At 45.5% G+C, this 16,776-nt stretch overlaps 1 protein-coding gene across 2 annotated transcripts in view; it reads right to left on the bottom strand.

Moving 5' to 3' along the window:
- NIPAL3 (NIPA like domain containing 3) overlaps positions 1-14,295 on the bottom strand; it is a 214,139-nt gene extending 199,844 nt beyond the window's left edge. Inside the window, exon 1 of one of the 2 annotated variants that reach the window (XM_078681262.1) lies at positions 14,041-14,295. The gene's annotated coding sequence lies outside the window, so the exon portion shown is untranslated. The remainder of the gene's footprint in view (positions 1-14,040) is intronic. The other variant, XM_078681263.1, reaches the window with a different exon arrangement.
- Between the last annotated feature and the right edge of the window lie 2,481 nt (positions 14,296-16,776).

The following is a 16,776-nucleotide window of genomic DNA, read 5'->3' as shown; positions in this document are numbered from 1 at the left end:
GGGAGAAGTTCACTGAAGAGCAAAGCCGCCATTGCTAATCAAAAAAAGCTCTCGGCATTGCGTGGCGGGAGGGGGCGGGGGGAACGTCGAGGGCAGGCAGGATGACTCAGGGGAGGGGGCGGAGCGGGGCAGAGCGGCATGTAGGTGTGAAGAAGCCGGGCCTTTGAAGTGAAGCTAAGCTTCACTTCAAAGGTGTCGGAGGAATGCGGGCGGCTGTGCACGCGCTTTTAAGCTCAATGCACATGCGCATTGAGCTTAAAAGTCACGGGCACTGCAAGGAATCGCCACGATTCCTTGCAAGTTAGATAAAGTGTGGATGAGCCCCTATAGTCTCGCTTGCTCGATGCGCATGCGCATCGACAGGCGAGACCTAAAAACATACATGGAGTTGCCCATGACTCCATCCAGAGGATTATTTGTACTCTTTCATCTGATGGTATTGCATGTTTGTTTTATTATTTCATAAAAAGAATTTGGACGTAACATTAAACATTGTCAAACATTCACCCGAGTCACAGGTCTGGGTTTAATCCATCGTTATATTGCCTGCCATGTCATTCCCGTTCAGACTGAGCCATATGCAAATCAGCCTTGGCCATGTTCCCCATGGGAACAGTCCAGCCTGAACTGCCGGACCAGGTAGTACCTGGGCCCGAAAACAAGCATCCTCTGAATGGTTTTGGGGCATCACCCCTCATTAGCCCGGCTAGCTTGAATCCTGTAGCAAGCATGGAACCCACGTCTGGGCATACCCTTTCCATATAGGGTGAAAATGCAACACAAAAAGATGATGAAGGGAATGTTAAACGTTGTCAAACATTCACCCCCAATCGTAGATCTGTGTCTGATCCATTGTTATTCTGCTCACCATGCCACTCCAGCTTGGACCCAGTCATATGCAAATCAGCCTTGACCCTGTTCCTCATGGGAACAGTCCAGCCCGAACTGCCAGGGCAGGTCCTCTCAGACTTGAAAACAAGCATCCTTGGACTGGTTTCGGGGCAGCCAGGCTAGCTTGAATCCAGTGGCAAAGTGAGCAAGGGACCCATGTGTGGGCATACCCTGCCAACTTGGAGAGAACAAAGCAAACACAAGGAGATGATGGACGGAGCGCAGAATTTTTCAGACACTCACTCCCAGTCACAGATATGGGTTAAAACCATCATCGTTCTTTAGCTTACTTCGCAATCCCAGTTCAGACCCAGCCATATGCAAATCCGTCTTGACCCTGGTCATCATGGGAACAGTACATCCTGCACAGCTCGAAAGTCATTCAAGAGTCGAAACGCACCAATGGCCACGCAAAAAGAAGCTCTACCCATTCAGATTGCCCAGAACGACCAAGAAGCAAGCACATCGCAAGGACTGGACCATGGCATGAATGGTGCAAGTCCAGGTGAGCATGTTGGGGTGTGCGAATATAGGAATAGGACTACACTATTGTGCATTGACCAGGAGAAGATCAAAACCCTGCTGACTACTTTTCATATATGTCAGTACAGTGCCCTGGCACCCAGTCCAAAGCAGCTGAGGCCTACATTAACTTCATTGTGAGATCCAATACACCTGCCTCTATTTCATTAGAACAAATCATTGCTAAAACGAGCAAAGATAGTGATATGTTGATGATAAATGAAATTATTGCACATCAATCCTGGAAACAGCACTTAACAAAAGGGGAGATGTAGTATCTTTTGAGTTAGTGAATATGGCACCCTTTTGCTTCCCGATAATCTCCATAGAAATATGGAGTAAATGTTTGGGTGTAATGAAGAGGGTTCATGTTTAGAACGTTAAGTTTTCAGTTACATGCCGAGAAATGAAGACCTGTAATACTAAGCTCTGTGTGTGGAGTTTTAATTTAAGAGCATCCAGGCTGGGGAGGACACTACTTATCGGAGCTGGAGCATAACTCCTATGTTCTCGGAATCCCGTCTAGCTAGTCAAAATGCCATTATTCACAATGCTTGGATAGCAAGATACCAAACACCTTTCCTATGACCTTTACCAAGAAATGAAAGATGCTGGCAAAAAGAGCCAGTGACTGAAGAGGGTAAATCAATTTTCCACCCTATTTATGCTGTCCTGTAGGCTGATGTAAAATAAGAATGACACAGAAATTAACCAATAGCTGTAGGGAATAGCCTTTGACTCTTTTTCTGTATTAATAAACTCGGTATAGATGTATTGATGTTTCCATAAATGGCACAAGAGCATTTACATGTTAAACCTAAACAAATTAACTTAATGTAAATATTCGTGGGGTGGAGGTAACGGATGTTGAATTTGCCATCCAATTCCCATTGATTTTGTAATGTACACACCTCTTTTCACAGAGGGATGTTCCCGACATTACCCGAGCTGTAATACTTCCTATCAAACTCCAACTCATTCAGGCACAGAAGACAAAGTCAGCTGGATCTCGAGCCTCATGCAAGCTTTTGGTTGTTACCCAGTGGAGTCAAATGCTTAAGAAGATAAACTTACAAAATATTTAAATAAATTCACTTTGCATCTAAATCATACATAGCAAACATTATAACAAAGAGTCTTGTTCTGGATGTTAGAGGCCTTTTTTATACAAGACAAACTAATGAATTTATTTCATTTACAACTCTAAGTTCATTCAGCCTTAAACGTCAACTCCAAACAGCTCAATGCATTGTTCTGTGACCTTAAGTAGGCATATAATTAATCGTTGTTGACCGCAGGAGACAATGGCTACTCCCAGGAGCGATGCAATTCCGTGGCGGAATCAAACATTGAAAGGTAAAGCCAATGCAATTAGGGGTTTTTATCCTGATTTTGCAAGCTCTTATACTTCATATCTTTTTAAAGAGGAACTATGTTCCTAATGTAACCTTTCCCTTTGGCTGCCCTGCGCTTTTGTGAAACACATAAGCATGATTGTGTTGCTTTGCATGAAGGCTGCCATTGTGGCGCTATGGCCCTGTCCATATGGCAGCACACCTGCAATGGATCACTCTGCGACCCAGAAAAGGATCTAAGGCCTGCCATGAGGCCCACCAATGCCCAGTGCCAATATTTTGCTAAAGACTTCAGGCAGCAGCTCTTGCCTGCCTGCACCTGCTTGGACTGAGGGTTGCTTCTGCAACCAGCACACCTCCTGCCAAAAGCAGGAGAGAATAGAAACGCATGTTGATGAATCCCTACCGGCTACACAGAGAACAGAGGAACCAGCACTGTGGCAAGACTGCATTGGGGGGGGACTGTAATAAACTGGGGTAATCTGCATCTAAGCATGGATTTGAGCTGCACAGACATTCTAACCCTAGGGGGACTTACCTAGACTCGCAAGATGAAGGACACCTTGGTAAAGGAAGGGATAGACAGTTTCCCACAGCATAGCTGCCGAATTGCCAGTATGTTTTATTGTACCTGCCAATATGAACTGTGTCTTATCCCATTGTAAGTATGAGAATTCAAATACTGTTTTAACTAAAGCACTGAGTTGGACAGAAGCGAGGTTGGTAAGGCTGTACAAGATTAGATGAATGCTAGTTGTGTATGAGGGAAAAGGTGTGGTGTAGAGAAGTGCTTGAAACTGTTGGTGCATTTCCTTGGATTACTGCAGACCAAATAAACAATTACAGAAAAGAAAAAGAAAATTGAGGAGAATTATAAAAACGATTCTGATGAAAAGTATGAACTGTTGGGTGTTTTGCTGTCAAGACTGCGGTCTTATATTGAAGCTGAAAAATCTGAGTTGAGCGAAACGAGTGAGAAAGAAGGAGATTTGAAAGTTGATGTAATATCGAAGAGTATGAAAGCAGTGGCTCAGAATGGTGGTCCAGCGAGTCAAGTGATTATAAAACAATTTGCTGAATGTGATCTTGATAATTACAAGATAAGTAAATTCACTTTTGATGAGCTAGTTTTTTTTAGAATTTGGCATCAGGGAAGAGATCTTGTGGTGTGTATGAAAAATAAGAAAGTGTGGCTAAAGAATTGAGAGTGGTTATGAATGAAAAGAACATTTAATTTGTAAGCCTCACAAAATAAAAATGACAAAATCTGAATTAAGAAAAGAACCATTGTAAAATGTAGCTTTTTAAAAAAAAATTATAGAATTAATCAGAGATTGGGAGAATGTGGAAATCTTAATGAGATTGGATTGAACAATCAGAACAATTAGCTGAAAGGTGAAATTAAAAAAGCCATAAGTGATTCTGAATGTGATGTTGTTGTAGGAAAATTTACACCGAGACAAGCACCACGAAGCCTTGGTCCAGTTTATGTTTGTGTGCATCTGAGCAGGAATGACCTATGGACCTTTACAAAAGATTTTCCAAAGCTAATGAAAGATCCTGAAAAATGGAACGCAAAGGTAAAAAAAATTGTTACACTATCTAAAGTACTGTGGGTGGATTTGAATGCAATGACTTATGAGCCTTCATCTTTGCTGATGGAAAAGTATACAGCAGCTGTTAAGAATTTCAACACAAAGGTTCCAGAAAACAGGTTCATTTGTCAAAGATAATGCCCCGGTTACTTACCGGTAATCTTCATTACTCCGAGTCCTTGTCTTCCTCGCCACAGTATTAACACGTGAGCCTCCGGCTCCCACAGAAACTCCAAGCAAACTTTAGCGTTCTAGTCTCCCTCTCCCTCCTCCCAGATGGCCCCCAGTGGCTACAGCCAATCCCATAAAGGGATATAGAAAACAGCCAAACGACCTGAAAAACCAAGCCGCAGACATGAAGCCACCAACAGGGCCGGGAGGGAAGGGAAACTATACTGTGGCGAGGAAGACAAGGACTCGGAGTAATGAAGATTACCGGTAAGTAACCGGGGCATTACCTCCTCGTCCGTCTTCCTCGCCACAGTATTAACACGTGAGCCGGTACCAAAGCATAGCAGCTTCATGCAAGGAAAAACAGCTCACAATATGAAAGCAGCAAAACCATATGTTTATTAAACAAGAGGCAGACAAACAAAAGAAAGCCCCTCAAGAGACACCAGCAGTCAGCACAGAAGAGGCAAAGGAAACAGAGCCCCCACCCCCAACCTGAAGGCGGTAATGGGACATGAAGGTATGAGGGGATGACCAAGTGGCAGCCCGGCAAACATCCTCCATGGAGACCCCTTTAAACGCCGCCCAAGAGACAGCCACAGACCTGGTGGAACAGCCCAGAATAGGAAGGGAAGGAACCTCGGAAACAGAACCATATGCCAACAAAATAGTCTCCTTAATCCAATGGCTGACCGTGGAAAGGGAAGGTTACAAGCCCTGACGGGACAAACCAAAATTGACAAATAAATTGTCCACCCTACAGAAGGAAGACGTGCGAGACAAATATACCAACAAGGCACGCCGAACATCCAACAGATGCAAAAGACACTCCTCAGCCGAGGAGGGATCAGGACAAAGAACAGGAAGGACCACCTCAGCAGACCGATGAAAATATGAATCAACCTTAGGCACAAACGTAGGATGAGGGCGCAAGACCACCCGATCCAACAAAATAACCAAAAATGGAGCAGACCGCAGGAAAGCCCCCAACTCCCCAATACGCCTGGCAGAAGCAATAGCCACAAGAAATACGACCTTGAGCATCAAAAACTTCAAGTCAACCGACTCCAAATGCTCGAAAGGAGCCAATTGCAAGGAACGTAAGACCAAGGGAAGGTCCCAAGGAGGAGGACACAGGATAGGACGGGGACGCTGGAAAGACAGACTTAAAAAGCCGTGCCACCAAAGGAGCCACCGAAACCAAAGGAAGGACATGAAATGCCCGAATGGCGGCCCACTGTGCACGAAGCGTAGAAACGCCCAAACCCAATTCAAACCCATCATTCAAAAAATCAAGAATGCGAGCAGGGTCCAAAGAAGCCACCGACAGTCCGCGACGAACACACCAAGAAGCAAAATTATCCTAATGCTTAGCATAGGATTTCAGCATAGAAGGCCTCCTGGACTGCTGGATAACCCCAGCAACAGTCAACAAACAACCCCCACAGATCAGCGAATCCCTCTCAAGAACCAGGCCTGCAGACCCAGGGATCAGAACACAGGCAGAGGAGGTAGAGGGCCCAACAGAGTGTAAGGCACAAACGGCAAGGCCCACCCCGGTGTCACAGCCAATTCCAACAAGAGGGGATACCAAGGACAACGGCACCACCCCGGAACAATCAGAAGGACAAATGACCCCTCCCTCTTGATCTTCTGCAAGACAGCCGGAATCAGGGGAACAGGAGGAAAAGCATACAACAGGCCCCTCGGCCAAAGGAAAGACAGAGCATCCACCCTCCAAGCATCCCGGCAAGGCATAATCGTGCAAAAGCAGCGGATCTTGGCATTCGATTGGGAAGCAAAGAGGTCTACAATCGGAGACCCAAACATCCTCCTCAACTTCCCGAACATCAAGGGTGTCAGGGACAAAGACCCATGAATGGAAACACACGGCAAAGACAGTTCTCCACAGTGTTCTCCCGACCAGGCAGGTAAATCGCAGACAGGGACGCCAGGTGCAACTCTGCCCAAGAACAAATCCGACGACTGAGGCAACTGAGGGAAAGAACCTGGCAACCCCCCTGACGGTTGACATAAGACATCACAACTTGATTGTCCGTTCGGACCTGCATATAGTGACCCCGAAGAAGATCCGCGAAGGCCAACAAACCCAACAGAACAGCCTTCAGTTCCTTGTAGTTGGAAGAACATGACATCACAGACTGAGACCAAACCCCCTGGGTCGATGAATCCCTCAGAGTAGCAACCCATCCCAGCAGGCTGGCATCTGTAGTGAGAACCCGAGTTGGACTAACCAGAAATGGGTGACCCCGAGACAGATGAACCTCGTCCAACCACCAACCCAGGACCACCCGAACCTCGGAGGACGCAGGGATCAAAACATCCATATCTAGGGAACAGGGGACCTAATGCAACAAAATGTGAGACACCACAGGATACATGTGAAGGCAGAGCCCACGGCACCGTCAACAAAGACGCCGACAACAGACCCTGTACTCTCAACCACAGGCTCACAGGATGAGTAGGCCCCAACAATAGGGAACGAACAGCAGACATCAGGGACAGAATCCGAGCAGGGGGCAGGAACACCATCCCCAACTGAGTCTTGAAAAGAGCCCCAACGTAAGTCAATTCCTGCGCAGGAACCAGGGAGAACTTCGGAACATTCACCAGGAATCCGTGATGCTCCAGGACATGGCACACCCTCCGGACACGCAACTCCGCCTTAGAAAGAGAAGAAGCAGAAATCAAAATATCGTCCAGATAAGGAAAAACACTAATGCCCTCCCCATGTAAATGGCCAATAAGAGGAGCCAGAACCGTAGTAAAAGCCCTGGGCGAAGAGCAGAGGCCAAAAGGCAGTACCTGGAACTGATAGTGTCGACCCAGGACGCAGAACCGCAGAAACCTCTGAGAGTCGAGGTGAACAGGCACATGTAGATAAGCATCCTTCAAGTCTATTGAGGCCAGAAAATCCCCTTGAGACACCAGAGGAAGGATCACATGGAGCGAAACCATTTTGAATTTTTGATAAGGAACGAAAGCATTCACCCACTTCAAATCCATCACAGGTCTGAGATCCCCTGTGCGTTTGGACACCATGAAGATAATGGAATAAACACCCAACCCCAACTGATCATCGGGCATGGGAATCACCGCATTTTTCACAATAAGGGATTCGATGCCATCCAAAAGCGCCACCCACTTCAGAGCATCCCCGGGACAAGTAGTGGATCTGAAACAGTCTGGGGGAGTCTGGGTACACCCAAGATGCAAACCCTCGGAAACCACCCGAAGCACCCACTGATCTGACACAGTCTCGCGCCAAGAGTCCTGGAAGAAAGCGAGGCGACCCCCAACCGGACGATCCAGTCATGATTTTGAAGCCGGAGGGGAGGAGGCAGAAGCACTGGAGAACCAGGACTTGTCAAAGGAAGGAGCACCCCGGCCACGCCCCCTCCCACGAAAGGGCTGACCAGCACGGCCCCTCCGTGAAGGACCAAAAGCCCTCTGGGAACCAAAAGCATGGAAGCGTCCAGTACGGTCAGGAGCAAGCAGCTTACGGTCCTCCGCCGTCTTCTTTACCATATCCTCCAATGGGGAACCAAACAGCTTACACCAGAAAAAGGGATCTTCATCTGCAGACCCTTCTGCGTAGCATCAGCTTTCCAGGAGCGGAGCCACAACTGCCGTCTCGGAGCGATAGAAGACCCAGCAGCAGAAGCAGCCGCCCCCAAAGAATCAAAAGAAACATCAGAAAGCAGCCTAACCTGTTATTCCATCATCGCCAGAGTAGAAGAAACATCTTCACCCTGGTCCAATAATTCAGCCAAAGACTGAAAACCCTTAAGCAAAGACTGGATTGCGTAAGAAGAATAGGCCGCAGCCCGGATGGAAAAATTAGTCGCTGCAAAAGTGCGCTCCACCTCACCATCCACCTTACGATCCACAGGGTCAGCAGGAGAGGAATCCTCAGAAACAACAGTTCCATGAGAGGACATACTGGCCATCAATGAATCCACCTTAACGGAGGAAGGAAACTTCACTGGAAAATTCTGCAGAGGATAGCGTTTATTCAAAAAACGCGGAAAAGAGCCCTTGTCCACATCCTTCCACTCCGTTTCCAAAACCTTCAACACAGAAGAATGAAGGGGTAAAGATTCAGGCTCAGGACGCTGATATTGAGAGAACAAATCATCCTCAAGAGGGACAACAGAATCAGGAAACACCAAATTCATGCGAATGTGACCAAGCACCAAGTTAAGGTCGGCACCCTGCACAAAACGTCCCTTGATGTCAACATCCTCCTCCGTCTCAGAGTCAAGAGCAGGAGCGTTATTATTCCTCGCCCTTTTATCAGGAGGAACCGGCACCTGATCCTGCAAAGCAGCAGCCACTGCAGAATTAATCATTTTCTGCAACAATTCCATAGAAGGAATCGTCACCCCGGAACCAGAATGCACATCCAAGGAACCAGGAGCAGGCAAATCGGAAGAACCACTCTCCATGATAGCCACCCACGAGTGAAAAACACAGGCAATATACACTGAAACACACGCCCGGTAAAAAAAAAGTGCAGAAGGTTGCAAGGCAACCAACATAAACCTCCCACTGCATGCCCACAAAGAGCATAAAAGGGTAGGAAGTCCCGCGCGCACACAGTAATAATGCCCGGAATCCACCGTTGTCAGAGAACAGCCGAGAACCCAAGACGCGCCTACCGCAGCCCTCAAACAATAGAGGCGGCAGAAAGGTAAGCGTGTGCCACCGGGAGCCTCCGGCTCCCACAAGAAAGCGCACCCGGCCGCGCCACGTCCGCTAAGCAGGACGCGCGGACAGGAAAAGAGCCGCCCCAGTAAACGATCCGGCTCAGCAGGACCCCCAGGCGCTTTACACGGAGCGAGGCCCAAAGCGACCCAGCACGCACACACACTCCCAAAGTCCGCTACAGCAGGACACGGAGCGCGCATGCAGAAGAAAGGGGGGAAAATTTCAATACATTAAAAAAAAAAACAAGAAAAAATACACAACACTACTTCCCCCCCTTCTAGATACCGAAGGCCATAAGGGTTTGCTCCAGCAAGACCCCAGCCCCCACTCACCTGTACAACAGACTTTAGACAGCACTCTGAGCAGTGCAGAAACCAAAAAACAGGTCGTTTGGCTGTTTTCTATATCCCTTTATGGGATTGGCTGTAGCCACTGGGGGCCATCTTGGAGGAGGGAGAGGGAGACTAGAACGCTTAAGTTTGCTTGGAGTTTCTGTGGGAGCCGGAGGCTCACGTGTTAATGCTGTGGCGAGGAAGACGGGCGAGGAGGTAATGAGAGCAACTCAAAATTAAGATGAGTTGGTTCATGCATACTGTGAGACACATATGCAGAGTTTTCGACATTATAGTGGAATTTAGGATCCAATGAAAGAAGGTGCTTTGTGATTTGTTCAAACGCTCCGTCCATCATCCTCTTTTGTATCGCTTTGTTCGCCCTCAGTGTGGCAGGGTATGCTCAGACGTGAGTCCCTTGTTCACTTGGCCACTGGATTCAAGATAGCCTGGCTGATGAGGATTATGAATCCCAAACCGGTCCCAGGATGCTTGTTTCCGGTCCAGGGAAGACATCGCTTGGCAGTTCGGGCTGGACTGTTCCCATAAGGCACAGGGTCAGACTGATTTGCATATAGCCATGTCTGAACTGGGGTGGCTGAGTGAACTAAAGAATGGTGATGGATTAAACCCAGATCAGTTGACTGGGGGTGAGTGTTTGATTTGTTCAAACGCTCCGACCATCATCCTCTTTTGTATCGCTTTGTTCGCCCTAAGTGTGGCAGGGTATGCTCAGACGTGAGTCCCTTGTTCACTTGGCCACTGGATTCAAGATAGCCTGGCTGATGAGGATTATGAATCCGAAACCGGTCCCAGGATGCTTGTTTCCGGTCCAAGGAAGACATGGCTTGGCAGTTCGGGTTGGACTGTTCCCATAAGGCACAGGGTCAGACTGATTTGCATATAGCCATGTCTGAACTGGGGTGGCTGAGTGAACTAAAGAATGGTGATGGATTAAACCCAGATCAGTTGACTGGGGGTGAGTGTTTGATTTGTTCCAACGCTCCGTCCATCATCCTCTTTTGTATCGCTTTGGGATTTGTTTGGGCTTTTGTGTTGGGTTTGCGTCTGGAGTTGAGTTTGCAGCTTCACCAAAGTGTAATGTGTTGGCAAGTAATGTAGCCAGATGGAATATTGGCAGATACGACATACTGCAGTGGTTACCGTGGCTCTACAGAGAAATTGATGATGGCACAGACTAAATTATTTCAGTAAGGAGATAAGAATTTGTTCCGCAGAGAAATGGTGCGTATTTTCAAGGTCTTTCGAGAAGAAGGGGAAATAGATCTTGCGGCAAAGGCAGAAGTTTAACAATGCTAACAATAGTACAGAAGGATATTGGAAAATAAGTTGCACATTTAATACAAAGCATGCTAATGGGACATAAACAAAGCATCAAATGATCCTTATGAAACAGTATATGATTCCCATGGCATAGACAGACGAGTAAGTCAATGGTCCCAATCCGGCTGACACCTGTGCAGAATAGGAGGTTATTTAGTGGGACTTTGCCTTCAGCTTCAGTTCTGCGACCTCAAATGCAGAATAGCACAGCAGGATGTCCACAGAATTTTGATCAATTTCAGCAAGTGAAACCATGCGTTATTAGTGATTCGTTTCCACAATATGTATCTACTCTTGGAGATTCCACAAAAAGTGAGTCAGACACAATGGCAGTGCCTCAGAAGAGAGTAGGACTGTATGCTTTGTGCAGTTCTAGAGGCAGACCAGAATAACTCATTTACATAAGTAGTGAGTGGCCATTCCATATCATTATTGTGTGATAGAGGGGCTATCTGTTCCACGGGTAGACCAGCCAGAGTTTCTAACCTGCTATTCTCGTGAAAAAAAGTCCAAGTAGCAAGTATTGCAAATAAACAAGTGGTAAATAAGTATTCAGAAAATGTTCCACTAAAATGGGTTCAGCAGTAAAAGATCATGAATTCAAGATTAGTGAAACAAGTAGTGGACAAAGTCCTCCTCCTCCTCAAGGAATGGAAAGATCTCTGGTTTTTATACCTGCTCGATCTCTCTGCAGCCTACAACAAAGTCAACTATCCAGCTCTGATCAACGTCATAAAAGCAAGTACTATCTTCAATTTGTTGACATCCTACCTCACCAACTGGTACTAGCTCGTGCAATAGGTTCCACAAGATCACAGACACTTCTCATCTAATGTGGAGTACCCTAGGCCCCCTTCCTTCCCCCCATTCATAATTCACCTCTACATTGAATCTCTGATTCATTCTGACAGACAGCAATATCAAGATCCAGCAATATGCAAATGATACCAAACTCAACCTAAACTATCCTCACTCGGTGACATACAGTGTCTCTTCTCCTGCATTGAAATCATCCAATCTTGGATGTCAGTCAAATAACTTCCAGAAGCTAAACTCAACAAAGTCCAAATTCCTCCTGTTCTCCAACAGAAACAATGACCGCCAGATTCAAGCCTTGCTCTCCAACTTAAACCTACTAGGCTTCCCAGTCAGCTAAGAGACCATACACGTTCTCTGGGATTCAGTCTCAGCACAGACCCCTCATTGAAGCAACATATTGCAAGGAAGACAGACAGCTTAGTATCAAGTTTCCCACTTGAACACATTGAAGCCATAACTCCAGGAAGATGACTTCAGAGTAAACATACAATCTTTAATCCTCTCCCATCTGGATGGAAGCAACATTCTGCTCAGTGACATGCCCAAAACTACGTAGCACAAATACAGGCAGCAAAATGGCTAAACAAGAGCATAAATAATGTCGACCACACCCGTATTAAAAGGCCTACACCGGCTCACGTTTCCAGCCCAGATAGTATTTAAAATGAGCTGCATCACTTCAACAATAAGACCCCATTTTACATGGCAAACAAACTAGCAACATGCTGAATCCAAAGCCAGACCAGGAGCCTGGATATCGGAGATAATACACTTCCAGAAGGAATCAACAGAAAAATAGCCATTTCTGTTCATGCTCCCGGGATGTGAAACGGTATTCCTATCAGTATCATATCAGCACCAATTTTATGTCAAGACAGGAGGATAGCATTATGCATCAACTTTTATTTACTACTTCTGAGCAGCAAACCATTAAACGCTTCCCAAATAGAAAATTAAAACATCACAATGTGAAAAAGAATGAGTAAATAAAAGTTAATGCAAAAGGCTAGCCGCCTTGTTTTTAATGAAATCTCGATTCTTTATTCAGTTAACCTATAAGAATCGTCATTCTCCTACAATTCAGAAAAAATGCTGATGACACATTGTTACAAGGAGCACTGCCCCCTTGTATTTCCCCCAACAGTTGTAGGAATGTTCTGCTGCTCTTGAGCTAGGTTTGCGCTATTCAAATACAAACATGTACATGTAAAGCAAGTTCTGTGTTATGGAGGAGTCAGAAACCAGATTGCTCTGGTTTGAAAGACCATTATCCTCAAGAAGAGAAGACAGTTGTCAAATCATGTTTTTTGGCTATTTTATAGCTAAGCTAGAGGGAGTTGTGATTTAAGGGAGAAATCACTTAGTGCGGCATGGTCTTTAGAATGCCTTTTGAGCGAAGGAAACAATAGTTTTTGTTTCCCAAGCCAGTCGCTCGACATGTTGGCTGCTAGATTGTGGCAAATGTTTGAAAGAACTGCCAAAATAAAATAAAAGAAATAAAAGGCTGGTTGGTGCACTGTAAATGCTGGATAAGGGTATCATGCTGACCTGTTGTTATGTATGAGGTTAATCATTTGACTATATCTGATGTAAGAAAAAAAACGATCAACGAAAAGTAATAGTTTATTCTTAACTTATTAAGATTCTGAAAAGTGAGACGATGCTATGACTGACTGAAATTAGTTAACGATTCGCATAAAATATGGTACTGTCATACTAAAACTACAGCAGTTAGATTTGAGCAATGGACAAGTTATGTTAAAAGTTTATTTTTGTCGCAATACCGACATTTTGTCGATCTTGGGCTCGGGATAGACGCTGGTCGTGAACCTGGCATCGGAACTGACATCTCAGCTCAATGCTATGCAGGAAGCAAAACACAACTGCGTTGGGTTACCACACAGCGGGGCGGGGGTCATGAGATTGAGGCTCATCAGTGCGTAGATCGCATTATTTGAACACTGACAGAGGTACCTTCCAGAGGGGCGACTAGAGCCTAATTTTGGGGGGTGCTACTATTAAATTTCGGGGGGTGGGAGGGGGGCTGAATCTTCCAGCAATATTCAGAGTGAAGATGCAGGGGCTCTAAGAAGGGTGAAAAACAACAAAGCCTCATTAACAAACAACTGGTCTTTTAAAGACCTGTGAAGACCATTTGCTTGTTAATGAGGGTGCGGCTGTGTGTGTGCCCGGGAAGCTGTCTCAGCCGGGCTGACACACACGACGTGTGGGGTGGTGGGGGGGCTTAAGCCCAATGGGTGTTGCGCGCCTGGTACCTACCCTTGGCACAAAATGCCTGGTCCTCTTAGTGAGCAAAATCCGGAAGAGCGGCACTTGGAAATCCACTGCGACTCATGCCCATGGTACAGCTGTTATGATAAAATTACACGGAAGAGAGCCACACGGCCTGTACTCCGTCCCACATCCGCGTCGCTTCCCGTGCACTGCGCATCTGCTGAGACTTCCGCTATCGGACCGCCAGCCTGTCCCTTGCGTCACCAGCGTGTCGCTCGCTATGGCCACCTCCAGCACTTCTTCCCATAATCCGCAGTCCTGGCGAGACTTCCGTCGACTAGAGCCACCCGGTCTGTACCCGACACCTGAGAATGCGTGAAACAGGTGAACAAACTACACTGTTTACAATTATCTGGCTCGTTTAGGGGTCGACTTTGAATGAAACACTCCGTTTAGTCATGTCAACAAAAGTGATCGTATTAAAGATTTCGTAATTAATATAATGAAAATAGTCATAAAAAGAAATGCAATCTCAATTGATGTGGTTCATGTAGCGTATATGAATACATAACGAATGCACAAGAAATCAGAAGTGTGTGCACAATATCAAATTAAATACACTATTTGACATACGACCTATTTATTTTCTTTGTACACTGAAGAGGATGCTGAAGAGCAATTTTTTTGTCTGGGAAATCGATCCACCGAGAAGACTGGAGAAGTGTTTTGCATAAATTAAACACCTGGCTGCATAGTGAATGTAGAGATGTCTGGGACGTTGAGGGCTGGGTGACAGGGAGATATTCGATAATATATGTTTTGGTAGTGGCTGATCGCGACTTTACTCTGGTATTTACTTGGCTAGTAGTAGAAATTATTTAGTATTTAGTGCACTTGCAAATAGTAGAGAATCTTCACCATTTACCTGGCAACTGGCTAAATAAAAGCTTCTGCTCTGATTGGCTGGGGGCTTGTGAAAATCACAGAAAAGCTTCACTATTTATCTGGCGACTAGCTAAATAGATGAGATTCTGCACTGTTTGATTGGCAGTCGTGCCAATAGCAAGGAAACCTCACCATTTATCCAATGGCTGGCTGAATGGCAAAGATCATGTACTTTTTGGCTGGCGGTCATGCAAATAACAAACGTTGCTTATCTTACTGGGCTTTGGCCAAATAGCAGACATTATGCACTGCTTAGTTAAAAGTTAACACTTATTAAATGTAATACGGCAATCCAATGTTATTCTATGGGAGAGTGTAGTATTCCATGACTTGTAGAATTCCATGACTTGTCATTAGAACTTATGATTAGAACTATGATGTCAGTAATGATGTCAGTGGAATCTCGAGTATTAAGAACTGGGCTGCTGTTAGAAGAAGACGCACTTCTTCCTGTGGATGTTAAGCTGTTCTGCCTCTTAATAAATACTCAAGCTGGAACCCTAAACAAATCTACGAGTGTTGATTCACAACACAATTACTGGCGACGATCGGGATCAGCAACTACACGAAAAGAGAAAGCAGAATCACGGCGGAACAGCGTTCACATAAACCGGTCACCTTCACAAGACGCCGATGACTTTTTACCGCTTTGGGTAACGTACTGCCACTTGAAAAAAAAATGTCTAGTTCTTTGCCAGCGCAGCGGAGTTTTAAAATCGTTTTACATACTTTTTCACCCGCCCACCTGTTACCGTTGAACCATTCAAACAGGCTGAGCGTTCCAGCGCGCGCGAAGACCCGAGGAGCTCTTCATTCCCTGACGCTCGCTCCTCCTTGACGCTGTGACTTAACGCAAAGCATTGTGGGCCTTAACCTTCAACCTAGTGACGCGCTGACGTCACAAGCGTGCCGCCATTTTGAATTCTTCGAAATCCTTCGAAGTAAACAAGGAATTCACCGGCTATCATCACAAGTTATTATCTACTTAAAATATTTATTTACTTTTCGAGTGGGCAGTTCAACAGCGACTGAGAGGTACATTAATAGTTTTTACATACTCACAAAATTCAAGTATAATTATCAAAGTCAGAACAAGAAATGTCGAACATTGCTGCTCCACCTCATTTTCTGCAAACAGCAGGAGATCCCAACATCGAATGGGACTTGTGGTTTCCCATGTTTATGGCATATGTAGATGTTCTGGAAAAGGAAGGGTGTTCTGCTAAACGCAAATTAGCACTGTTGCGGCATTGTTTGGGAGGGGCAGGAATTAAAGAATTTGACAATCTTCCCCCAATTGAAGATGCTGGTGACATTGATGTTTTTGAAAAAGCAACTAGACAAATGAAAATCCGTTTTGGCAGGAAAATAAACACTGTCATGGAGAGGTTTAAGTTTTACTCTCGCATTCAAAAACAAGAAGAGTCCATTGAAGACTATGTTTCAGCACTACGCTCTTTAGCCTGTTATTGCTCATTCGAAACAATTTCCTATGAACAAGTTCTTAGAGACCAAATAATGATGCGAACAAAAAGCAAGAAAATTCAGGAGAGACTTTGGCTTGGAACAGAAACCACTCTTAATGCTGTCATTAACATAGCTAAGGGTATAGAACAGTCAGAGTTGTTTGTATCAGAAATTAGAGGCTCTAACATCAAACCCTCAGTTCCTGAACCTGAAGTGTCATTAGTTAAAAACCAATCTAACCCTAATCTTACTTCCAGGGATGTTTTGAGAAAAGATAGCGAGAAAAAATCAAATGAAGTCAAAACCTACTCAGATAACAGATTTGGCCAAAGGAAAATTATTTCGTGCTATCGTTGTGGCAGTTCCAAC

This window comes from Lissotriton helveticus, chromosome 3_1 (genome assembly GCF_964261635.1).
Source record: "Lissotriton helveticus chromosome 3_1, aLisHel1.1, whole genome shotgun sequence".
In the NCBI taxonomy this organism is placed as follows: domain Eukaryota; kingdom Metazoa; phylum Chordata; class Amphibia; order Caudata; family Salamandridae; genus Lissotriton; species Lissotriton helveticus.
Note: the sequence above shows the minus strand (reverse complement) of the source record. Positions and strands in the feature narration are given on the sequence as shown.